The sequence below is a fragment of the Gopherus flavomarginatus genome, chromosome 14, assembly GCF_025201925.1.
Source record: "Gopherus flavomarginatus isolate rGopFla2 chromosome 14, rGopFla2.mat.asm, whole genome shotgun sequence".
NCBI lineage: Eukaryota > Metazoa > Chordata > Testudines > Testudinidae > Gopherus > Gopherus flavomarginatus.
The window spans coordinates 3,873,671-3,897,391 of record NC_066630.1 but is presented as its reverse complement, the minus strand read 5'-3'; the positions used below and the strand labels follow the sequence as shown (position 1 = coordinate 3,897,391).

General features: G+C 44.6%; 1 protein-coding gene across 2 annotated transcripts in view; it reads right to left on the bottom strand.

The window, feature by feature from the left end:
- Positions 1–14,214, bottom strand: part of ANKRD11 (ankyrin repeat domain containing 11) — a 237,057-nt gene extending 222,843 nt beyond the window's left edge. For both annotated transcript variants that reach the window (XM_050922636.1, XM_050922635.1), the window contains exon 1: positions 14,099–14,214. The gene's annotated coding sequence lies outside the window, so the exon portion shown is untranslated. The remainder of the gene's footprint in view (positions 1–14,098) is intronic.
- Positions 14,215–23,721: the final 9,507 nt, after the last annotated feature.

Genomic DNA, 23,721 nt, shown 5'->3' with positions numbered 1-23,721 from the left:
GTTACTCTGGTAGGGAAGATTTTTATCCAACAGTAACACCACCCAAATGAAGACAAATGATTTACTATGAAAAAGTCAGTTTTATTAGATTGGTATAGTAAATGTTTTGTCTTGCTTCTGTGTTTCAGAAAGTTAGAATCTTAAATGGGACCACAGTCAGAAAAAGAACATTACTAGTTAAGCTATTAAAGTAAAATTTAATGTTTCAAATTCTGATGTAAAAATAAATGCTACAAAAATTCCAGAGCCATTTCAGAGATCTACTCAATTCTTGTGAACAAACTGCAGCACAAAAAGAGAACTGCCTAATACTTAGATTTCTCAAATGTGCTTAAGTAATCTGGACATTTTACACTTTTATGAATTAAATACACCTCCCTCCAATAACCAAGATTCCCCCACTGCAAACTGCAGCGTGATTAACAGAGGTCCATTAGAAAAGCAACATATAACCAAGCTCTCGTTAGCAGTCAGTGCCACATTGGGCTGAGTTTCTATAGCAACCAGGGAGAAAATATAAAGCAAACTACAGTTAAATGAAAATTATTCTCTGTGACAATACATGCAAATACAGGAACATTTTCAAGGCGTTTCAGGATAAAATGCTTAACTACACACACGTACGATGACACTAATAAGCAAAAGGCTAAGTTAAGCAGTTTATGCCTTAATCAGTGATTGAGGACAGTAGTGGCATTTTCAAATTCTTACCCTTTTGGAATAAAAATGTTAAAGCTGCCAGATAAGAACTGAGAGTGGAATAAAAATATTCAAAACTGACATACACTCAGACAATGCATACATCTTTTAGAAGAGGAGGGTGGGGTTTGTTTGGTTTTTTGATTGGTTGGTTGGTTTGTTTGCAGGTTATAAAGTTGCATGATTTGGGTGTTGTGATCCTATAATTTTTATGACTTTCTATCATGGAAGAAAACATTTTGAATTTGAGAGGTAGAGCCACTCAGAATATTCATACAGATTTGGCTGAACGGGAGTAATGACTTGCTTTAACTAGTTACAACTCATACTGGACAGGTTTCATTCAATGGTCTGCATAACAGTATTTATGGTGTTCAGTTTAAAAACTAGAAAACACTTCTATATTTCAGTAAAATAAGCATCACAGTTCAGCAGACCAGTGACTGCCCAACCCTTCCCGTCTCCCCCCTACCCTCCAAAAAAACAATAATGCTTGAATCTTCAGGATTTTATTGTAGAGAGATAAAAATTAACTCCACCCTGTACATAAAACTGCTCATAGGCTAGCCCAAAAGCAAGTTATCTTCCTTGATGTTTGACTTAAGCATAATGAATGTAATAATACCCTATAGGGGAATAGAAATTTGTCTGCAATATCATTTTATATTTCTACATCTATGGAAAAAGCATTTGTCAAACATTTCAGTGAAAAAAAGGCAAGGAGTGTTAAAAGCTATCAGAGGGCTAACAGTAGTTTTGAAGTAGAATGGCGATTACCTACAAACACTAAACATGCACATCCAGTTGCATTTTCCAGTCATGCTCCACCCATCTTCCCCTACGATCATTCGCTGCAGGACCCACAGCAGCATTGCAGATATTTCAATGAATCTAGTCACTGAAATCAGTACAGTCCATAACAGGTAGCTAAAATCTCCCTCCACAATTTCCCCTGCAAACAGTGACACATACAACCCTCTCTGTCTGATGCAGTGAAGTAAGAGCTATCAGAGATTACATACAGAAAAATCAAACTGCAAACTTCACTATAGCAGCAGTTGCTAGGACTATTTTAAAACCCTCCAATAATTGTTAAGGTTTGCCTTCTACTAAAACTACTTTCTGCAGTGCTATAAGAGGCACAAAAGTGTTTTGCTCTATCTGAAGAAAAATGTATTTTTAAACATGTAAAAAAAGTCAAGATCTTGAAACGGCAAGGATTAAAATTCAGTGCACAGTCACAGACTATGCACTTTTAAACCTGCTTCACAATTCTCCTCCCCAAGCAGAATACCAGTGAGCCAAGTGGTCACTTAACTCACAAGTGAACAGTCTCTTTGCTCAGCACAAACTTCCTGGAATTTAGTGGATGTGAGTAGGTCTGTCTCCCTCTCATCATAAGACACCTTTTCATGGTACACCTCTACCACGATATAATGTGACCCGATATAACACAAATTCTGATATAACGCGGTAAAGCAGCGCTCCAGGGGGGTGTGGCTGCACACTCCAGCGGATCAAAGCAAGTTTGATATAACACGGTTTCACCTATAACATGGTAAGATTTTTTGGCTCCCAAGGATAGCACTACATCGGGGTAGAGGTGTACTTAAGCTTCTGCAGGGAGCAAGCTCTCATCCTTGCAATGTGGGGTGCATCCCACTAGAAAAAAAAAGCTATCATTAGCTAACATGGGAAACATGACAAGAGTTTGCAGTTTTCACATTTATTAGCAGGTTGAGGTAAACCCCCATAGGAGCCTGGGGTAATGAAAAAACTCAACCATCCAGAAACATGGAGCACAGTAACATCCAGTATTCTGGACAGAACAACACAAACCACATCATCCAGAATGCTGTCTGTTGTGCCAGACCACACCCTGTTTCACCCTGATGAATCAGCAAGAAAAGGACAAGATTCCAGCTCTCTGAAGTAACTGGAAAGCAGGGTTCCTGTTAATTTCAACCATCACACCTACTGCTTCATAAAAGTAAAGTCAGTGGAAGTACAACCGGGACTTTGTTCACACTAGCCTTTAAAAAAAAGAAAAGGGTTCTCACCAACAGCTCCAGCAGTGGGAGTACTAGTGCAGAAAGGACTTCCAGTGTAGACAGACACTGGTAGCACCCGCTCTCCCAATGTTGCTGCCATTGGAGATTTTTTGAGAAAAAAGCCTGATGGAGAGAAGGCTAAATGCACAGCAGTACAGGAATGCATACAACCAAACAATTCTGTAGTTTTGTTAATCAAACATGCTAAGGTTTTATCATCATTGCAGGCCCTTATTTTAGAGAAACCGATGCATTCTTCATCAAGTAACTTAGGGCAATGTTGATGTTTGATTTTTTGTTTTGTTATTTGTTTGTAGGACTTAAGACAAGACAGACCTGAAATGTCTGTATGACATTAAAAGTTCATGCGTACATCCCATTAAGATTACATCTGATGAAAATTACTTAAACCACAATTTAGAAATACATCATTCACACATTTCCTAAGAGCTTGCCCATCCAAATGTTAAAAGTTTAATTTAAGAGACTGCTGTCAAAATGAGTTAACATTTTTGTGTAACATACTAACTCTGTGCAAGGAACCTGACAATAGATTATCTGACTTTTGAAAGACAAGGCTAAAATAATTAGAATACTTGCCCTATTCACTATATTACACCTGAAACAATTCAGCACAGTAACATCAAAGTACCCGTTGTCACTAATTACATGGGCTCAAAGACTGAAAAATCCACTTGCTTACTTGCCCATACCAGGTAAGAAACTTACCGGGGCACGGGTGGGAACTTGGCCCATCAAATTTTGCAAAATTTAAGCCTGCATTTTTTAAAGTGACTTCAAACCACAAGAAAAGAAAGTAGAAAATGCACTGCAGTCTTCAAGAATCTGCTGACAGCCCTGATGCCTCTTCTGTTACCCAAACTAGTCAGTTTCACTTCTACAACTTAAAATGATTCGTTTTTATTATTACTCAGAGTAACAACATTCTGCTGCTTGAGAAAATGTAGAGGAAAGTACTGGATCAAGGGCATCAAACAGGACCAGTATGCAAGGACCAGCCTGCAGCTACATCTCAGAGCAAACCTAGAGATGGGAGCTCACACCTAATTGGACCCAGGCAATTTAGCCAGCCATGCCACAAACACACAGCCCATTACCAAGTAGCCACCATACCATCCAGCTGGGGATAAAAGCAAAGGTGCTTCTTAGTAGTCTCTCCCCTCATAGCACAGCTGCAGCTGTGCCCCAGGGTGAGGGGAAAGAGATGCAAAGGATGATCACAAAGGAGTGGTGCAAGGCAGTGAGGGGACAAGATGGGGAATCATCTCAGGAAGGAAAAGCAAAGTATTAAGGGGGAAGAGGGGATTGTGAGAATTCCAAATTAGGGAAGGGACAGGGAGAATCCCAAAGGGAGAGGGAAAGAGGTAACACAAGGTGTTGGGGACCAGTTATAGTGAGGAAGGCATCATGGGTAGAGCTAACGGACAGACGGGAGGACACTTCAATGCATTTTCTTTTTTTTTAAATTAAACATTTAACTTAAAGAGGTAAAACACCACACTTGGAAAGGACCACAAAATTTAACTTTTGCCTGTGACCTTTTTCTTTTGGATGAGGACTCTAACTGAAATGGTAATTGGACCATCACCAAGAACCAGTGAACATCTCTGCATTAGAGCTAATCACAAAGGAGGACAAGCCAAAAAACAGATTGGAGTTTTGGAGTGGGAGTTTGAGGCCCTCCTACCATGAGTCAGGAGGGCTCTGGTATTGGGCTGTTGAGAGGAAAGTCCTTCTTACTTCCAACACCAGGCGGTAGAGGGGCTTTCAAATTTATCAGACTTGAAAAGCTGAGAAGGATCCAGAGACAACACCAAGCCGGAGGGAGGCTGCAGCAGAAAAAGCAGACTGGGCTTTTCCCCAAGGGCATTGCACCTGCATCTCAATGAGTATCCCATTCCCAGCTGGGACCTGGCAAATTCTCAAGACCCATTCAAAGCAAATAATAATTATTCAGATTCAATGCAAGCCATCTGCACCTGTGGGACACCACAATATTCTGCAGGGGAAGGTAAATGTACATACAAAATCATCTGAATTTTGGCCAGCATCAGCTCACAAAAGTAAGGGAGGTGTCAAGAGAAATTCATTCCACAAGCTGAGTTTTGTATTTATGTCTTTCCTAGATGGTGAAAGCAAGTTGGAAAGCACTGGGTCTGTTATCAGTGGATATTTTTAAAACCTCTCAGGATGGACAGAATGCCTATTCACTTTGAATACAGCCTTTGCTCATGAAACCATCATACAACAATTATCTGGCCAGTTATTGTCCAGTATTAACACACTGGAAAGCGTTCAGAAAAGTGCTACAAAAGAATGATTCCAGGTTTTCAAAACACACCTTATAGGGAGACATCTAAGGAGCTCAAACTATGTGGTATATCCAAGAAAAGATTAAGAGGCAACTTGATCACAGTTCACAAGTACTTACATTGGAAAGAGATTTCAAATAGTACATCTCTTTATTCTAGCAGAAAAAGGCATGACAAAATCGAAAGGCTGGAAGCTGAAGCTAGACAACCTCAGACAAGAAATAGGATGCACATTTCTAACAGGGAAGGTGTGACGTTCTCCTAGTGTTATCTGGACCAATGATCTGCTAGGCCACTCCAATCCCTGACTCTGGGAGCCAGCCTTACCCTGCTCCGCTGTGAGACCCCCACTCCCGGGCTGTTCATGCACAGCCTCTAGCATGTAAGCTGCTCCCAGGTACATGAGGGAGCACTCTTGGCCAGCCACTGCTTGGATTGTGCAACTGAATGACACTAGCCAATATCTCCGGTCCCAGACACAACCCTAGAAACCTCCATCTTGCAGTGTCCAGTTATGCCCGCTGGACGCTGCAAACTTATATGAGTTTGTCAATTTAACAAAGAAATTTATATGTACCAGGCGTGTTATCCCAAGCGAGGGGGAGGGAGGAGAGGCTGTCTCTGACGTGCTTCAAACCAAATGCACTGCTGCAGGTAGAACAAACAGTAATTTATTAACTAGAAAAGATAGATTTTAAATGATCATAAGTCAAAGCACAAGAAGTTAGATTTGGTCAAATGAAATAAAAGCAAAGAGCATTCTAAGCCAATCTTAACACTTTCAGTGCCTTTACAAACGTAGATGCTTCTAGCCACAGGTTGGCTGGTTGCCCTTCAGACAGGCTCTCCCCTTTGATCAGTGCTTCAGTTGCTTGGCGGTAGTGTCTCTAGATGGAGGTGGAAGAAGAGCGCAAGCATGGCAAATGTTTCACGTTTTTATCTTGTTCTTTCTTCCCTCTTGGCTTTGCCCCCCTACCCCAGTCAGGTGAGCATTACCTCATCGTAGTCCCACATTGACCAAGAGAAGAGAGGGTGAGATCCTTTATTGCTGCCTAGGCTAGCGCCCTTTGTTCCTGTGAGGCTGGGCTGGGTTTGTCCCATACATGCCTTGATGAGGTGTGAACTGCCCCTCTGCTCCTTGAGAGTTTTGCCTCGGCATGTTTTAAGCTATGAGGACACATTTTCAGCCTCAATTATACACATGAAATTACAACCAATAACAATGCTCAGTGCATCATGGGCCTTCCAAAGACACCTGACATAAAAAACTTTGCATTAGATACCACACAATCATATTATAAGGATGAACATAGGGGTGCAGGGTGTCCCCCCCAAGGTACAGGGCGTCACAGAGGGTAATTCATGATTGGTTCCTTTTAGCCTTAAAATCTATTAATCCAGCCTTACATTTCTGAGTAATATTATTGAAAAGGAGGTGGTAAGCCAACTCACAGTATCTAAATGCATCAGATCTCCTTGCCCTTGTCATTCAGATTAGAGAACTGGGTGTGGCACAGAAACTGCATTGGTCAATGATCACTTCTAGTGAGGGTGAAGATCAAGACTAATGGCTTGTCTACACCGGCAACGTTAAAGCACTGCCATGGCAGCACTTTAACATGGCTTGTGTAGTTGTGGCAAAAAAAACACCTCCATGAGGGGTGCGGCTCCCAGCACTGGTGCACTGTCTATACTGAGCGAGAAAGTTGCAGCGCTGCAAAGTGCCAGTGTAGACATGCCCTAATATTTTCGCATCCAGCTAGTCGATAGACACACAACTCTCATAAACGTTAATGGAAGCTGTGTGTGTCAATCCACTAGCGGAATTTGAAAATCTCAGTCTAAGGGCATGTCTTCACTAGCAAAGTTAAAGTGTTTTAACATGGCTGTGTAGTTGCAGCACAGCACTGGGAGAGAGCTCTAGTCATTCCTATTCATGGAGCAAGCCAAAGACAATCTAAATGGAAGCATTCCCCTTCCTAATCAGGTGGGAAGAAAACCATAGATGGCAGGTGTCATAACAACCCTCCTGTGTACAATACTATAAAATCCCTCCTGGCCAGAGGCACCAAAATCCTTTTACCTGTCAAGTGTTAAGAAGCTTAGGTAACCTGGCTGACACCTGACCCAAAGGACCAATAAGGGGACAAAATACTTTCAAATCTGGGGAGGGGAGGGGGGCGAGAATGCTTTTGTTTGTGCTCTTAGTTTTGGTGGTGTTCGATCTTGGGACGAAGAGGGACTGTCAATTTTATCTTTTTTTCTCAACTTGTAAATGTTCCTTTTGCTAGAGGGTTTATCTCTGTTTGCTGTAACTTTGAACCTCAGGCTAGAGGGTTTCCTCTGGGCTCTTTGAATCTGATTACCCTGTAAAGTTATTTCCATCCTGATTTTACAGAGATGAACTTCACCTTTTCTTTTAATAAAATTCTTCTTTTAAGAACCTGACTGATTTTTCATTGTTTTAAGATCCAAGGGTTTGAATCTGTGTTCACCAGGACTACTGGTGAGGGGATTACCAAGCCTCCCCAGGGAAAGGGGTGTAGAGGCTTGGGGGGATATTTCTCAAGCCTACCCAGGAAAAGGGGTGTAAGGACTTGGGGGGATATTTTGGGGGAAGAGGAACTCCAAGTGGTCCTTTCCCTGTTTCTTGTTAAAGCACTTGGTGGTGGCAGAGTATTAAAATTTAACCTAAACTGGTAGAAATAAGCTTAGGGGGTCTTTCATGCAGGTACCCACATCTATACCCTAAAGTTCAGAGTGGGGAAGGAACCCTGACAGCAGGTGTTTACCAGAGATGGGTTTTATCAGGTAAAATCACATTTTTTATTTTAAAAACTGCTTCATTACTGCACACCACATTACACTTAGTTTTAGTTACATATTCAAATTGTGGTTACATAAGGCAGTAGATTTGGAAATTAATTTAGGGTTGTACAAATAAGTAAAATGGCAGTAGGAATAATACTAATAAATGTAATATACTAAGCATCAATGTCTGTATACATTTGGTTTGGTATTTTCTCAAGGAAGTTGTGTTTGTCATGACTCATTTCAATATTATATAAATATTCCATACACTACAAAACTATTATCAAATTGCTAAATATTCCTCAGTAATTTTCAACAGACTATTCTAATAAGCATTTTATTTTTCCCAGTTTCAATGGGGTTTAAATGAGTATTTACCAGTGCCCTGTCCTAAACTAGTTTTTCCCGGGAAACTGTCAACCCTGGTGAAAAGGTCAGTTTCCTCCAGTCCATATTGGGATAATTTCCATTTATAATCCCCACTCTCCTTCCAAGGTCACAGTTAGTAGAAAACTTTTTTTAACCAATATAAAAAGCAGCAGCCTTGCACAGGCGTGATCTCAAAGTTTAAAGGCAGAATTCATTTAGTGTTTTTCAATGTTTTCATAAAATACTGCATTATTAGTAAACCAAATATTAAAGATAGGCAAACTACTGATTTTATATGAAGAGGAGCTCTTATTTTAAAATCCTGAACAAATACAGTTTGGCTTCCTTAAAATAAGGGAAAAGACTGCCTATAGTCTTTTGGAGGATAAATAATTCAGCACATGAATGCCCAGGGCAGTACTGCAAACTAAAGTCTTACATTTATCCATATGGCAGGGACAATGCAGACAGTAATATGCTTCACATCACCACCCTGACAATGAATTCAACCCTGACCTAGAAAATAACCAACACTTTCTTCTAGCTACAAGAGCTAATTACTCTAAGCCCTTACTCACCCACAGTATAAAGGGCTATTGCACACTTCACTTACGTGGGGTAGCATCTGCTAAATTCTAAACCTGAACTCACAGCATTTTTGGCCTCTGCTCACACTTGTTAATCCACTGACTAGAACAATTAAAGACTTATTCACATGAACTTATAAAGAAAGATCAGGACTAAGCAGAAATGGATCCATTTCTCAAAGGAGAACTGCTTAGAGTTTATACATTCGTATTATCAAAGCTGTGAGGATCAACAAAAACCTAAGCCAGTGTTTCCTATTCATAAGAGCTTGTGAATCAACGGTAGCAGCAAGAACAGAGAGGGAATATAGTGACTGAATGAAGCCAGAGGCCTTCTAAACTGATAGCATATACTGCATGGCTCTTCCCAATCTATTTCACCATATGGTGCAGGACAACAGAGCTCCTTTTAGGAGCTTAAAGAGTCATTACACCTTAAAAATTCAACTCATCAACTTGCTAACCTCATTAGAAAGAATATCAGCAACTTGTGTTTTAAAAATTTGGACGGGCGCATGACAAAGCAGAATAGTGTCACATACTGAGCCCAATATGGAAAACCTATAGGAGTATGGTAAAGAGAAGAGCCTGGTCTAGTTACTTATGAGGTTCAACATTTCCACCAAAGGTTAGCAAGCCCCATGACTCATCTGTCACTCTCAAATTAGCTGAACTGTATGTAAGTGTTCAACCATCCCCACTTTTGAGATTACTGGATAGCTTGCCTAAAATCTCTAGGAAGCCTCAAAAAACAGAAGAGGCAGGAAATAAGAGTAAACAGTGGGATTCTTGGTAACAGAAGCTCCTGATATCCCTGACTGAATTTCCTCTCTCATTCCCAAATTACTCATTTTAGTTATTAAAAAACTCAAACACAGACAAGCATCCTAAGGACTCATGCAAAGAGGAAAGAGTCTGAAGCCACTGTAACAGTCTTAATGGATCTCAATGATGGGAAATGAATCTTGAAAGCCATCAGATCAAAGCAAGATCTTTTGTGTGTAAGGACTGTTACTCTTGGAGCCACATGATTTAACACCATCTTTAAAAAATATTTTGCTCAAACAAATGAAGCAGCAGTCTCTCATCAGTGAAGAGGTATGGATCTTTTTTGGGATTAGCATCCTACTAGAGCAGATTTGGAGATAGCTCACTCAAGTAGTGGAAGTTTCACAGACTGAAGTAACATGGCTTGCCTTTTTCAGCAGAGAATGTTTTGAACAGGGTTTCCTTCTCTATTAGCATTTAAGTGACTTTTTCTGTTTTCTAAGTTGGTAAAGATTAATTGTACGTATTACAGGTTGGCACCACTCACAACTGGGTCACAAGTGAACAGTAAGGATGAACTGATATGTTACCAGACTATAGACTTTAATAACCTGAGATTAAGATTACAACTACTCTAATTACATAAGGGGAGGTATTTGAAAACACTAATTTTCTCAAGAAACATTACAGAAGTCTGAAAATTCAAGGTGCTGTTAAAGTCAAACAGCATTAACTCTGACCTCAAGGATTAACAACTTTCCATCCTCATAACCCACTGCATATTACCATGTAAAATAGAGACATTTTGATTAAGGACATTTTAATAAGCCCATGTCTTGGTGTACTGTGTGCCTGTGACATCAAGTCATTTGAGTACATATAATTTCTCATGACCCTGTACCCATGGCACACAAGTTATATAATACTTGGCTCAGACCTTAAGAGGTATGTTGTAGCCCCAGATACAGAAACTACATGCCCATGCTCAGTGTTGTAGTATAAGAACATATTTAAAAGCAGCATATATATTCGTCCCTGCAAATTTAAACCAATCTGTTTGAAATTTAAGTGAAATTAGAGATAAGGTAAAAGAATTAAGTTTACAATAAAACACTAATCTCAATCTTAACTAGGGAGAAAGCCAATCTCTCTCCTTAATCTCATCCAACAGGTGTGATAGCTGTAATGCTCATACATGTTAGCAGGACAACAGACAAGCTGCCTTTACTGCATTCTCACCAGCTAAAGAAAATGAAAAAAGCAGCCAGTGAATATACAATTAGAATAACTACCATCTAACTATTTCCAAACATACTGGATTTGCTGCTGTGGGATCTAGTGGTATCTGTCAGGCATTTGCAAAGCAATCCATCACCATAGTATTTCAGTACCAAGGGACAGATATAATCTATATTGCAGTCCATCATGGAATACCTGAAATTCAACTAGTCCACACAGGAGAGAGGGGGAAATGCTCTTAAACAACAGAAAACTGTCACCTGGGAATGTTATAAAAAACACACTCCTGGAGCCAGAGAGTCCTTCAACTTTTGCCTCCTTTGAAAAATTTTTCCATAATAATTAGAATTTCCAATTTTTATTGAACCACCAGAATAAGAGGAACGCCCCAACTCTAAAAAAATATTTTGGAACCCATGAGAATATATATGGTATAAGTAGTTTTTAAAATAGTGCAGATTCTTCACTTTACAGTAATGCTGAAAATGCAGCTTTTTCTAATTTACTTCAGTTATCCAATGGCTCTAAAGAAGTTATATAACGTACATTGTTGTAGGTGTCAAAATGTAGAAGGGTGATCAGTAAGACCTAGGGATCTCAAATTATCCTGTTACAGCACTTATGTACGTAAACTACTGGTTTGCTTTTTATGATACAGTCAGGCAAAAAATCCTGTGTATTTTAAGTCCACATCTGAAAACCATAACACTGCCAAGCCTTAAAGGAAACAAAACGAACTAAACACAGAAAAAATATCCATCTTAGTACCCTTCTTTCCAATACATTTACAGAACAAAATGCCATTTTTTATTCCATGTGTAATTACACAGTTAAAATAATCACCACCTATAGTAAGTAGTCCATCTGGTTTACCGAGGGAGCAAACATTGGTGCAGTATGATCAACGTGACTAGTCTACACTGAGCCTAGAGAAACATTTGCCTGCTCTACTGAACTGCATCAGGGTGCTACAAAACAAACTCTTGAGAGGAGGGAAATCAGACAAGACTTTGTACACTTTATTTTATATTCTATTTATGTTCTAAGTAGTTAACTTTTATCCCATTTTCATATTATACAAAGCTGCTTCAAAACTGAAAAGTATAATCTAACTAGGTTCTCTGCCACACATGCACAAAGACCAACACCATAACATCACAGCAAATTTGTATTTTCTTCTCACCAACGCTCCCACCCACAAAACCAACATAGGGACAACCTGTCAGAGTAAAAATACAAGACATTGTCATTACAATATTATGAAAATAGAAATAGGTGCCTAAGTGGAAAATATGAGTATATGAATATCAAGTTTGAGATTCACAACTGGACATTTCTAACTTCACTGCCACCAAAAAACTCAACTCCCCTTGGAGACAGGAAAAATTCAATTAATCATTTGGATCACATTTAGATAAGATGGAGATGGGAACAACCATTTAGATTTACAAAAAAAACAGCTTCAGAATAGAACAAAAGCACGTGAGCAAATTGTAGAACAGAAAACACCTACATAGTAACAAACATGCCAAGAAAGCCAGTATTTAAATTCCTAGACCTCCCACACTCATCACTAAGAGTAATCAGCATCTGTGCAGCCCCAAAAAGGTAGAGTTCCACAGAACCTGCCACACAAAAATACAGATTGCTCTATAGAAAGATTTGCCACTGACTGATCTCTTCCCACAGAACACAGCAGGTCATACCACTTCAACACTGATGTTTCATTAGCATATCAAACAATATGCTTAAGAATTTCTCTACTCAGATATAGAGAGGGAGTCAAACATGGATCATATTTCACTTTCTCTGCAGTAATTATACATTTATACTGTCACCCATCATGACCATTCAAAAGGGTCTCCCTGTACATCTTTTATTTGGTGACTCCTCTACACTTGAAAGGGACAAAATCAACTTATTATTAAATTAACTAATGACAAAAAAATCTAGTTCCTGACAGAACACACTTTAAATACCATGACACATTTTAAAAACGTTTTTAAATGCACAAGGGTTGTCCTCTAAGGGTTCCCCCCCCCCAAAAGGAAGAACATGGGAAACAGTGAATGTGACTATATACAAAAGTGTGTCAAACTGACTAAACAGCTTAAAAAAAGAGAAAAATATGTAACCAACAACCTTCGTTCAGTTAGATGTTTCAAGTAATGATAGCAGTTACTAAATATTCAGATAAATATGATTTTCAAAGTTGACAGTGTCCCTTAACACCTTTGTCTAACTGACAAAACGATCCTGTCTATGCCCAGCTTCTGGAGTCATCTCAGAAGATGAATTTTGCTTAAGGATACTGCTTGGGATCCGTTTTCGCTGTCTATAGGGCCAGGTTCCTGGTGGTAAGTGAGCACTTTGTGTACAAAACCACAGAAGGGGGGAGGGGAGCGCTTTCCTGTAACTAGATATCAAAACAGATCTACAACCTTAGAGTAGAAGCCAATCTGTAAACACACCAGCTCTTGTGTCTCAATGAACAGGGTGGTTTTCAATCCACACACACCCCTTCACAAGACAGCTGCTCTCTCTGGGAAAGGGCAGAGGGCATTGGAGGGCTCAGCTCCTCCAGGCTTCTTGGAGGGGGAAGAGACACGATTTGCCTTTATAAACATGCAATCAATCTCGTGAACTAAGGGGGGTGTAAATTCTGGACTGGAGAAGTGCAGCTGTTTTTTGCTAAGGGGAAAGGGTGGAGTTCAACCCCTTCCCCCAGTGCACAAAGGCTTTTCCAACGAGAAAAATACTGAGCAATTTAGAGATTAAACGGGAAAATAAATAAATGCAGATCAGCGAGCCTTGCTGGCTTCAGGCAGATCAGCTTCCCCCTCTGCACGCACACAGCTAACGCCTACCCAGGGATGATGAAATGGGAAACGGAAATTACCATTTCAGACAACTTTTCATATTGTTCCTTCTAGCAAGTGCTGCTAAGCCTTCCCCCCACCGAGGGGGTGCCCCTTCGGGCCCCCCCACGCACGCGCCCCTCCCCCCCACCGAGGGGGTGCCCCTTCGGGCCCCCCCACGCACGCGCCCCTCCCCCCCACCGAGGGGGTGCCCCTTCGGGCCCCCCCACGCACGCGCCCCTCCCCCCCAGGCACCCCGGAACTCCCCCTTAGCCCCCCCCCGGGACTCTTACTGCTCCCCACCCAGGGTCCTTCTCTCCCACCCCGGCTGCTCCCCGCCCTCAGCCCCCATGAAGCCCCGTCCCGGCTCCCCCGCTCCTCACCCGAAGTCAGTGCTGGGCGCGCAGGGCTCGGCCCCGCCTCACACGCCGTCCCCCGGCTGCAGCCTCCCGGGCGAGCGAGGCCTCCGGCTCCTCCAGCCCCGCCGCATAGAGGAGGCGGCGGGCGGGGAAGGGGGGCTCGGGACCCGCCCGGCGGCGGCCCCGGCGCGGGGAAGCGCAGGCGGCTGGGAGCGGCGGCTTGGTCGGGACCCGGCGGTCGCGGCCCGCTCTAGTGCTCGGGGCTGCGGCTGTCGCGGCGGCGCCTCCTCGCCCTGCGCTCCATGGCCCGCCAAGCTCCTTCCTTCCTCCCTCGGCGGCTCCGGCTCCGGCTCCGGCCCCCGGCTCGCCAGCGCTGCCAGCCTCGCTCCCACCCGCCGCTGAGACGCGCCTGCCCATTGGTCCGCCGCACCGCGCCGCCCCATTGGCTGGCTCTGGCAGGGACAGTCCCGCACGCGGTGACACAGACACGCTACGCGTGGCGTAACCGGAAGAAACCGTCCCATTAACGCGCCGGCGCGAGGCGGAGCCTGTTGTTATGCGCGGTGACGAAGTCGGCGGGCAAATCGGATTGGTTCATTTATCGTGACGTTTATGCATCCGATTGGCTGCCTCAGGAGAATCACGTGAATGGCCAGTTCCGGGGCAGGCTACCTCTCTTCTGTTCCGCTCGAGGCTTGGAGGCGGGGTCGGGCCGTGGATGAGGCTGCGCGGGGATAGGGGCCGCGGGTCTCCTCCGCCCCGCCCCGTCCGTGCCTGGCTCCTAGCGCGGCCCGTGGGCGCCGCTCCCTGGGGTCGCGGCTGGGTCTCCGCTCGCTCAGGGGAGCGGCGCCCCGCCCCGCCGGTAAGGCGCTGCTGCTCGGGCTGCCCAGGCGGGCACGGAGTGTCCCCGAGCCGGGCCCGGGCTGTGCGGAGCGGGGCCGGAGGCAGCCGCCCGGGAGCCCGTCGGGAAAGGGCTGGGGCAGACCCGGGGGGACCCCGACGCGGCAGCGGGGAGCAGGGCCAGAGCACCGCGGGGTGGGGACTGGCCAGAGCCGGCGGATACCTGCTGCGTTACAGCTCGTGCCGAGTCTGCTAGGAGTAACCAGCCTGGGAAGGAGGAGGTGAGCCCAGTACAGAAGGGCTGGATCCCAGCAGCGGGAGGGGCAGGTGGGTAGGCCTGGCTGAGTGGAACACGGCCAAGCTGTCTTGCAACAGGCCTGAGTGAAGGACTGCAGGCAGCCCAGACCACAACAAGGGGTCAGTCCTGGAAGTACTGGGGGGGAGGGATAGCTCAGTGGTTTGAGCATTGGCCTGCTAAACCCTGGGTTGTGAGTTCAGTCCTTGAGGAGGCCATTTAGGGATCTGGGGTGAAAATCAGCACTTGGTCCTGCTAGTGAAGGCAGGGGGCTGGACTCGATGGCCTTTCAAGGTCCCTTCCAATACAAGGAGATAGGTATATCTCAAACTTCAAAAAATTAAATTTTAAAGTAAATTCACTGGGCAGGGGTAGGACAGGCCTGGCTGAGTGAAATGCTGCGGGGAGTTACCTAGTGGGAGACCTGACTTGGGGATGCCAGAAAAGAGTCGGGGAAAGTGAGGAAATCTGGGAGCTCTCAGGTAGATGGCCTGGAGGTTGGAGCCCTGGAACAAGAAATTCTGGGGATGGAGGATGAATTGGAAATAATAGCCTGGGAGGGAGCATGAAAAACTGCTGTGATGGTACGTGTTGTAGTTTGGGGTTTTGGAAGAATGGTTTTATCATGAGGATTCTGCAGACTACAGAACATGTACAGTACTAAATTATGCCTAGGAGTGAGCTTTTTGGATTGGATACTGAGCAACTGTAGTTCCTTTATGACTGGACCAAGAGGAAACTGAGGCAAGTGCACTTCTTCTGTGACCTGCTGGAGAGCGCTCGAGGCCGGGATCCACCTATCACAACAGGTCTCCACTTTTTTTATCCAAATCTTGAGACATCAGGATTCATTCTGAGCTCTTGTTTGATCATATTCAATAGTCAAGGCCCTGCAACAGAGAAGGGATTGCCCTCGTGTGAGGGTGCTGGGGACTTGTTGCGCTATGGTGCTTCTGACTGTCACAACTCTCATGGTAAGACATGAAATAATGCATCTGCACAAGCAACCCAGAAATTGTTTGCAGCCATGACACACTTTAAACTCATCAGCCATGGCCAAGTCCCACATTTCTTCCAAACTTAACCTCCCTTTGTTTTCTTCTTGCACATATAACTGTCAAAGCTCGAGGGAACTGAATGTATGTTTTCCCTCTTGTAGCTCAGGAAAGGCACCCACTTCTAAGGCTCCCAGTTCCTCCGCTGTTCTCTCTCTTGGCCAGAGACCCAGGGGTCTCTGTCTTCTCACCAGGGTTTCCAGGGCTACACATTTCCCTGCCTACATTGAGTTCCCCAGCATGTCAAAGTGCTTAAGCAGATCTGCTTTGCCTTGCTTTCTCCACAGAAGTTATAAACAGCATAATTAACTATAGTTTTAAGGGTACCATACAGGTTTTCCTAAGCAAGCCCATTTATTTTTAAGGTGAAAGCAGTAACAGAAATCTTATTACAATAAAAACCTGCACACCTGCTGATTAGTTTGCCCCCAACTCCAGCAAGAGTTCTGGTAGAAGTCAGTCCCTCAGACCTCACATGGAAGTTTTTCTGTGGTCATTAGTTCATATCACCTTTTGCTCAGGACAAGAACCCCCATTAATCTGAGATTTCCCTCTTCCCTCCCACCCCCATTATACAAGTGGGGTCTCTGATCCTGTGACCCTGGTAACAAGTAATCAGTAGACAATGGGTTTCTCCTCAGGGTGTAGAGTCAAAAGTTTGGAACCAGAGATTGGAATTTGTGTTCCCCTCTTCCCACGTATTTCCAAGGATTCTTGTCTGGCACATTGTTTGTTTAAAAGAGACCTTTGAAGCTCATAACATTTTCCAAGGTTCACATGAGCCATGCCTCCCCCTGAGCGACATTACATAGAATCCCACAATAGGACAAATGTTTGCATTTTTAATACAATTTAATTAGTATTCTGCTCACTCCTCCCAAATCATTCATGAAAATAAGTAGGGTTACTTCTCACACAGGTCCCTGGGATAGGAACTGTACTAGTCACCTCCCTCCAAATCAATGTTATTCTATTTGGGCCTGATCCTGCAAGCACTACTGTGAGCAACCTAATTGAAACCAAGGCAACTACTCACAGTAGTAACATTGAGAATGCATCTGCTGAATCGCTGTGCTAGAAATTACCCTCGGTTTACCTCAAGCTGGGGCACAAGAATGTGCACTTCTGCCCAAGACCTCCACCTCAAGCTAGCTGTGGTGGGGAGTAAGAGGATACATCCCGGCAAACATGTCCACCTCCAGCCAGTATTAAGAGGGTGAATGTCTACCATTACTTCATCTTACTGGCTACAGGGTAGTGCCATGCTGATTTGTTGTTAGGGAATCTCCAAAGATCTCTTCCACTTGGTTCCTCAAGGACTCAGTTTGACTGCAGTCATGTCACTCAAGTTCCTTTGTTTGGCATCCAGCGAAGCTATGCTGAATCGATCAATCTCAGAGTAGGGTGGGTATATAGGGCATACCACACATCCAAAGTTGCACAGCAGACCTCTTCCTTTGTTTACATATACACATCACATTGCATCTGCTGTGTATTGATCATACATTTTGGGATTGGCTTGGTCATCTTGTAGGAACCAATCCCTGTACAGCATTCTCAGGCCATGGACTGGTTGTGCATGACTTACTCTTTACCTCATCGTATGTTCCAGGCTTTTTTTATCCTTTATCATCTTATCCATTGTAAATGTCTCTGTGTCCCCGTTATCTTAGCTAGTACAAACATTCTGTATCCAGCCTGCTGATCCCAATACCTTCTGAGTCTTGTCTCCCAAGAAATGAGGCCTCATCCATGCCCAATTCACTATGTCAAGCCAGGGCTACGTTGCTCCTAAACCCAGACCACCCTGCCCATGCCACAATGGCAGTGACTGTTTTGTGTGAGACTTTTTCATTCCAGTTACATGGGTCAGTCACATAAGGAAAATTGAGACCTTTATGAATCAGAACCTCGGTTTGCCACGAATGTGGCTCTTCAGCCATTTCTCCTGCTTCCTTTGGAAATGGAGCAGTTCTCTCTCTCGTGCTGGACTGGTCTCCTGCCTTTGTTGCAAAGGGCTTGAGGTAGCAACAAAAGCAGGGGATTGCATGCTTGCCTGCCACTGCCCTAATGCTGCACTTGGGATTGCTGACTCCTGCTGTGCTGATGCTGCATTTTGGTGTTTCAATTACAGTACCAGTGCAAAAATACTACATTGCACTGGATGTGGTTATGTGTATGACTGTAGCGGCATTGAGCCCAGTTACAGACTAGTGTCCCATTTTGCTCTGTTTGTACAGCACCCAGCACAAAGACAGTCCCAGCCTCAAAGAGCTCACAGTCACAGGATCAGACAAGACAACCTGTGGGGAGCACAAAGAAACAGCCAGCCAGCAATGGTCAGCAAGACAGGAAGAGCTCAACAAAACGCTTTTGTATTGTGTGTGGGGCTCCTTTGTTTCTGACAGAGAGAGGTTTAGCTTCCACACCTACCGTGCCATGGCAGGCATTCATTGCAGCCCCTTGACAATGACACAGGCAAAGCAGGTGTAAGGCCCCTTAGAGCTTATTCCTGGCATAAGAGCTCCAGCAGGTAAGGAATCAGGGTAGCCTTGCCCCTAAATACTGGCTGTTTCCCAGGTGTTAAAACCCTTGGTTTCTTCAAAGCCAGAGCACAAACTGGGGTTGTTCTGGCTCTGAAATATTAGATGCCTTTATCAGGCTGTGTAGGGGTAGGTTAGAGCCTGGGTGTCTGACTGCGTTGTTAAGAATTGTTAATTCTTCCATTGACCTAGCTGCATCTACACTCTGGGGTGGTGTTTTTCACATCCCTGAGTGATGTAGCTAGGTTGACCAAATCTTTAAGCACAGGCCTGGTACTGCTTGGCTTCTTAAGACTGTCCTGCCTGACATAAGATAAAAGGACAAAGCCTTACTTCTCTCCCTTCTCCGTAAGATCAAATGAAACTGTCAAAAGAAACAGACTCACTTGTCCTCCCCCCACTAGCTTCTCTTCTACACATTCCACTGTGAAAGGCTGTGTCCAAGTTAGATGCCTTCCTCTGCTGCCTTCCGGCTGGTCTGCACTGCAAAGCTAAATCAGTTTAACTGCATCGCTCAGGGCTGTGAGAAGTGTCACGTCCTCTGCAGTGTCATTAAGCTGTCCAAAGTCTCGGTGTGGACACTGCTTGGTTGACAGAAGAATTCTTCCGTTAACCTAGCTACTGCCTCTCAGGGAGGTGAATTTACTACAGCTGCAGAAGAGCCCCTTCCAATTATGGCTCTGATAAGTGTCAACACTCCAGCAGCGCAGCTGTGCTGCTTAGCATTTCTAATATAGTCACACCCCAATATTCATTAGTGAGCAGGAGGGGAAATGGCCTTTTTCACCCTTCATATGCTAAATATATGTGGCTGTAACAGTTAATGTTTGCCACCTCCGAGGTCCTGCATTATGTTGGAAGTTAGAACCTCCTTCTGTGTGGCCCTGACCTTTTTATTTGAACACCACATATGAAAGCATGAACTGTCCATCTACTAGGAAAGGATTAAAGGTGCCCAGTAAAAGAAAGCAAAATCGAGTTTCTTTTGTGTTTTCCAAAGGGGTTTTTATGAGATATAAGAATCTATATTTGTAATGTGTGGGTTTTTTACATTAGAACTTTTGGTATAGTCTCCTTTAGACTCTGTGGATGACTAGGGAACTGCTAGGATTATGACTTCACAGCAAATAAAATGTGATCTACTGAGAGAAATGACTAGTCTGGCTGCTTGCTTGCTTTTGTTCCTTCCACATTAGCTGAAACATTTAGGGGAAAAAAAAACTTTAAGGGTTCAGCTTCCTTACCCTTCTTCAATTAAGGCTTGAGAAAGCACACAATGCATATTTGAATCCCTCCAGTAAAAATGGAAGACCAACCTAGTACATGGGGGAAGCAAAGAAAAATACTTGGATAAAAATGTATCTTTAGGCCTACTTTGTACAACACAGGGAAGCAAAAAAGGACACAAATTCAGTCTTTTCCTTTCACAGGCTCCCTTTAGAGAGAAAAGATGCTAGAATGTCAGTCTTTACAGATGCCTACTCTCACAATAGCTGGAGTTTTAAAGCCCCAGCTCCTGGAGCCATGGGACTATGTGAGAATCTGTTCTAATTTTAAAAAGAAAAGCAGTCTATAGCTGGAAAATGTGGCTCAAACAAACAAGACAAATTTTTAAAAATACCTTTTTTTAAATGTCATGCATCTGCATGGCTTCAGTTATGAATTCTAAATGCCTGAGGCTGGCAATACTGAGTCTTTGTTGCATATAGCTGTTAAGTCTAAATTTTTAAGCCAGTAGAGTGATCACAATGGGAATTAGCAAGAAATCTTTCAAGATGCCTATGTTCTTCCTTAAGGGTTTAATTCTTGAGGATACTCAAAGTAATCTTCTTTTTTAACAAAATATTTCCAGAAAACCCCTAATGTGAGCAATCCTGTAGTGAATGGGTATGGAGTTCTACCTCCAAGGCACTCTCCTCTTCCTTTCACCCAGACCCTCCTGCTGAGATCCTCCAGTCCTCAGCTCTGTATTTTCCTCTGAACACCAGTGCAAGGGTCGGGGCAGAGCTGAGCAGGAGTAAATCCCATTTGCCAAAGACCAGATAAAACTCCTGCACCCTGTCACAATATATTTCTGTTAAATAATAAATACATTCTGACAAATAACTTCATTAACGCAGTGTTAAAATTTGCCTGGTGGTGTCTCATGCCCTTCTAGAATGTCAATTTCAGCAACACTCAAAACTTCTGAAAACCAGGAAATGAATTAAGGTTGCATGGGCATTTACTTTAACTCTGGCCCCTTGAAGCTGGCAATAACCACTGTGAATTCATGTTGCGCACCCCAGCTGCTCTGACTGTGCTAGGTATAGCTGTATTGAATGGTGCAGGGATTAGCTGGAGCATCTTGTCAGACCTGTGATTGTGACACAAGGTGGGTGGGGGGGTATCCCCCCTCCCTATGTGTGATTGAAATAAAGAAGCGCATGTGTACCTTGAGAGATTCTAGCATTGCATTGGGAGGGTGGTGTCAGCAGCAGGGCACAATTAGGTGAGAGATGTGGGTGGTCTTGGGGGGGTGGGTGTTATGAATGGTAGCAAAAGTAGAGTAATTTTCAGTGGCATCGTACATGTAATAGTGAAGAAGTTGTAAAATTTCTGTGGAGTAGGCAAAGTGTTTGCAGGTTAGGCAAATGTTGGTAGCTCCTACTCAGTACGGTTCAAAGGCAGCGTGTGCATGCACTCTGGGCATAGTGGGGCATTGCTCAGGGTATGTCTACATCTACAATTTTGCAGCGCTGGTTGTTACAGCTGTATTAGTACAGCTGTATAGGGCCAGCGCTGCAGAGTGGCCACACTTACAGCAACCAGCGCTGCAAGTGGTGTTAGATGTGGCCACACTGCAGCGCTGTTGGGCGGCTTGCAGGGGGGTTCGGGGAACGAGAGAGCAAACCGCGGGGAAGGAGACCTGCTTGCAGGGGGGTTTGGGGAACGCGAGAGCACACCGCGGGGAAGGAGACCTGCTTGCGGGGGGGGTTCGGGGAACGCGAGAGCACACCGCGGGGAAGGAGACCTGCTTCCCCGCGGTGTGCTCTCGCGTTCCTCGAACCCCCCTGCAAACCGCGGGGAAGGAGACCTGCTTGCGGGGGAGGGTTCGGGGAACGCGAGAGCACACCGCGGGGAAGGAGACCTGCTTGCGGGGGAGGGTTCGGGGAACGCGAGAGCACACCGCAGGGAAGGAGACCTACTTCCCCGCGGTTTGCTCTCGTGTTCCTCGAACCCCCCTGCAAACCGCGGGGAAGGAGACCTGCTTGCAGGGGGGTTCGGGGAACGCGAGAGCACACCGCGGGGAAGGAGACCTGCTTGCGGGGGGGTTCGGGGAACGCGAGAGCAAACCGCAGGGAAGGAGACCGGCTTGATTACCAGAGAGGCTTCCTCAGGTATGCTGGGATACCTGCTTATTCCACGGAGGTCAAGAAAAACACTGGTGAGTGTCTACACCTGATCACCAGCGCTGGATCCTCTACCCCCGAGGTTTGACCGGGTGTACGGCCAGCGCTGCAAACAGGGAGTTGCAGCGCTGGTAATGCCCTGCAGATGTGTACACCTCCTAAGTTGCAGCACTGTAACCCCCTCACCAGCGCTGCAACTTTGTGGTGTAGACAAGGCCTCAGAGAGGGCAAGTTAAGATACACACTGTGCAACCTTAACGCTTGATTGCCTAGTTTTCAGAAGTTTGATATTTGCTGGGGGTGGTGGTCTGCTAAAGTCTGAGATCCCACCTGGCAACCTAAACTCTGCAACAATGAATTTTTTTGCCAGTGAATTGCTGGATTTTTGGAACAGAGAGAAGTTCTTGGTAGGAACTGGTGGTCATTAAGGTAGCATGACTGAGGGTTGGGGGTGGGAGCCAGCAATCTGATAATTAGGCACCAGTCAGTTTCCCTGGAGAAGGCTGAATAGGGATATGCAGCTAATTAGCTGATGAACCAATGAGCATCAGCTAAGGGGTATAAAGAAAGAAACAGGAAAAATGCAAAGGAGAGGATCTGGGCTAGGTGAACACAGTATGTGTTGAGAGCACTGTTCTTCCTTGGCTCCTGTGGGGAGGGGTAAGAAACACTGTCAGTACATTGCTGTATGAGACTGGTGGCAAAGGGAATGTAAATAAATTCATACAAAGTTCCAAGTTACTGGACAGGGTCTGAGAAGTCTCTGGGGCATCAGAGGATGAGGATGGACTGTGCCTGTTGCAGGCCACAGTAGGGAGTCCTAAGTGCTTCCTCTCTGTTCATTTTGTTGTAGTGGAATGAGGATAATGGTTGTGCTCTGAAGCTTTCCTGGGGAGGGGGAGGGTAATTGTTAACTGGCCAGTGATAGAAATCTCATCCATGGTCTGTCCCAAAAACTTGACAGTTTGTTACATGGTGGATACAGTGACTTTAAAGATGGGAGAGAAGACTTGTGTGTCTGTCTCTCCCCTGCCTCTTACACTATTCCTCCCCCTGCAACACAGAACCCTGCCACCATTTCCATCTCACTCTCCCCTTCTGGTCCCATTAAGCCATCAGCACTTTGGAAACCAGGTGTGCAAAAATAAAAATGAAAAAAAGATAGAATCTGTTAACTTTAAGAAAAGCTCGTTGTTTGTTTTTTCCCCAGGGGGCTGTATCTAGGGTTGCCAGGTGTCCAACTTTTGACTGGAACACCTGGTCAAAAAGGGACCCTGGCAGCTCGACCCATCAGCAGTGCTGACCAGCCATTAAAAATCCAGTTGCCAGCGCAGCAGGGCTGGTAGGCTCTCTACCTGGCTCTGAGTGGCTACCAGAATGCAGCTGGCATGTTCGGCTCCTAGGCAAAGAAGTGGCCAGGGAGGTTCCACATGCTGCCCCCTGCCCACATGTGCTGTCCCAAGCACTGGCTCTACCACTCCCTTTGGCCAGGGATCATGGCCAATGGGAACTGCAGAGGTGG